Source organism: Notamacropus eugenii, chromosome X (assembly GCF_028372415.1).
Source record: "Notamacropus eugenii isolate mMacEug1 chromosome X, mMacEug1.pri_v2, whole genome shotgun sequence".
Lineage (NCBI taxonomy): Eukaryota > Metazoa > Chordata > Mammalia > Diprotodontia > Macropodidae > Notamacropus > Notamacropus eugenii.
Genome location: NC_092879.1, coordinates 2,626,730 through 2,629,856, shown reverse-complemented (window position 1 = coordinate 2,629,856; position 3,127 = coordinate 2,626,730).

Here is a 3,127-nt window from a genome sequence, read left to right as displayed (position 1 = left end):
TTTTTCCCATATTTTTCTTATCAATGTAGACATTTAGCAATATAAATTTCCTCCTGGAAAGCTTTAGATTCCCCATGTAGGTTTTGATATTTGGTTTTGTCTTTTAAATCTTAATTGTTTCTCTGAATTTTTTCTTTAACAGTAATTGTTACTATTTTTAGTTGCCTTTTGCTTATATTTTAAGTTCAAATTTCTGGGTTTTTAAAATTTACATATGACTTCTGAATTAGTATGTGATATTTTTTTTGCAAGTTTTCATTTTTACTTGAAAAGTATATATCCCATTTTGCTCACACATGTGTGTGCGCATATATTCATTCCAGCATATTATGTAAGCAGTTCAAATTTAACTTATTGTTAATCATTTTATTGCCACAATGTTATAATACTGTCCCATACTATTATACTCTTGTCTGTTTCTTTTTCTGTCACAACCTTTTACAAAATAAATTTAACTGCTGATTTGTTTGATGTGTATAAATTGAAAACTATTAACATGTTATTATTTCCTTTTGCCATAATGTAATGCCATTGTTTTGAATTCTATTTCATTAAATGTTGTTACTGATATAATTTTTTTTGTAAAAAAATGTTGAGTTGCATGATATGATTGATCAAATTCCCTCTTAATTTTAATTTAGCTATATACCTTTTGCATTAAATGTTTCATGTAGTGTTCATGTTATTTATGAACAGAAATTATTTGTGCTATAAATGTAGAATAAAACATTGCCTTTTATGCTCTTTTAAGCTATGTATTTGCGATGTAGAGAAATATTTAACTTAGTAGTTAATCTGTAATACAGTTAATTTAAGGAACTGTCTCTTAAACGTTTTTCTTCCCTTAGGTATATATGATTTTAAACTTCAGTTTGACAAGATGTCAAGAAATAATTCAGATAGATCTGCTTGCAAAGTGACAGAGAAATTAAATATAGAGAGGAATGAAATGAAGCCTCCACATGAACCTTTAAGAAGCCCTCAATCATATCCCAACTTTAAGTTGAAAAGCCCAGAGCATGGAAGTAAAACGGCAGGAATTGCCAAAATAATTTTTTTTTGTTTTGTGAACAAACTAAACTATATTTTGCTAGTTGTGAAAACAGGCAGCACCTTCTAACTCTAACTGTATTAACAAAGGATCAGTTGGATCAGAAATGGACAAGAAAACATTAATAGGTGATTTAATATAGCAGTCTTGGATTATCTTTACTTTAGATGTTTTTGCAGCTCTTGTCAAATGTGTATAACCATACACTAATAGGTAAGGTCTTCTTAGTTTGACATTTTAACTGACTACCTTTAAAAAAACAATATAAATTAAAGGTACGTTTAGATACAGAAATCTGCTTTCTGTTACCTCTCTGAATTGCCTGCATGGCTAAAATCGTAATGGTAGGCAGAAATTGTTTTTATATAAAGAGGGTGATTATGAAGTAGTTTTACTTGTGGGATTATAGTAGCTTAAACATTTATGTTACTACTGTTTTGTGTTTTGATCTATTGTGCTCCTCATATATGTCTCTTCCTCGAAACCTTCCAGGATCTCTGCCAAGCCCTGTAGCTAAAAGTTTTCACCTTCATTTTATCTACTGGCACTTTACTTCTCTCATGTATGAGTCATTATTTTAATTTGCATTACATTTATTAGTATTTCTCCTATGATAGCATATGTCCCTTCAGGACAGAGATTGTTTTATTTGTCTTTGGATCTCCTCCAACACTTAAAATTGTGCATTGTACATCCCAGGGGCTTAATAAAGGTTTATGAAATGGTAAAATGAAACAAATATGCAAACTTTTCACTGAAATCCTACACTAGTGTTTCATCTTGACATGATGACCTTGAGTTTTTTAAGACTGTATGTGGCGCCAATGTGATATTCCCAGCTTCTATGGTGTCTATGAATATGCCAGCACAGTATTGAATCACATGGAAGTGAGAACTAAAACATTTATCCAAACACCAGAAAGCCAAATCCCAACACCAGAAAATCAGAACCATCGTAGCAACAAAGAAATCCATCATAGTAACCAAGAAGTCTGTACACATTATCAGGCCTTCCCCCAGACAGGCTCCCCTAAGCAAAATGTCCTTCTCACACTCACAGCCAGCTGCCTGCCTTCTCTGTCCTTTCCTGCTCTGACTAGTCTGACTTACTTCCTGCTTCACCTGTTCAGCAAATTCCTCCCATTATAGACTCCATGTGACTCAGACTTCCATGCGACCCAGGCAGGTCACATGGGCCTGTTAATGGATGGGAAAGACCTTCCTATTTAAATTACCGTTACACTGTGTTACCAGAACATGAGCTCTGAATGGTCTTATAGAACCAGCATAGTTAGGTTGAGGAACATCATGAGAAGGTTTACTATGAGCTGACTCTTTTTTATGAAAGGTATGGTGCATGGAAGCCAACGAAGTGTTTTGTTCACCTAAGGGTAGAGGAATTGTGATCAGCATTGGCTAGAAAATACTGATGGGAGCCAAGATGGTGGAGTAGAAAGACACACATATGCAGGGTCTCCCCACACAGCCCATAAAATACCTGTAGAGAGGGACTCTCAACAAATTTTGGAGCAGCAGAAGTGGAGAACAACAGAGTGGAGGAGATTTCCAGCCCTGGGTGACCTGAAAGGCCCATAGGAAACATCGGCTGCACCCTGCGCAGAGCAGAGCATGGACCCAGCCCAGCCTTGGCTGAGTGGAAACGGGTCATGAAGAGCCCTTGAGGGCGGAATCTCCAGTCTGGGAATCCCCAGTCACAGCAGAGGGTCCATAGATCCCTCAACCCACAGGCGCCAAAGGTCAGTGATGGGGATTTTTCAGCTGGCCAGGAAGGGAGAAGGGCTTTCACATTGGGCAGGTGGCAGGAGTTCTCACAGCAGCCCCTACAGCAGCCTGAGACCATTGCTGGATCATAAAAACCCCTGGGGGCACTGAGGGAGCTGGTCTTTGTCTCAAACTGAATGGTGGCCCTGCCCCCACAGCTTAACTGAATCCCACCTCCCCCCCCCCCCCCCCCCGTGCTAGCTTGGTGGAACTGGAGGTCAGGTGCCTGTGGAGAGGAAATTCTGCAAAGATTCTGAGCACAAAAATCCTTTCCTGTGCCCAGACCAGTACACA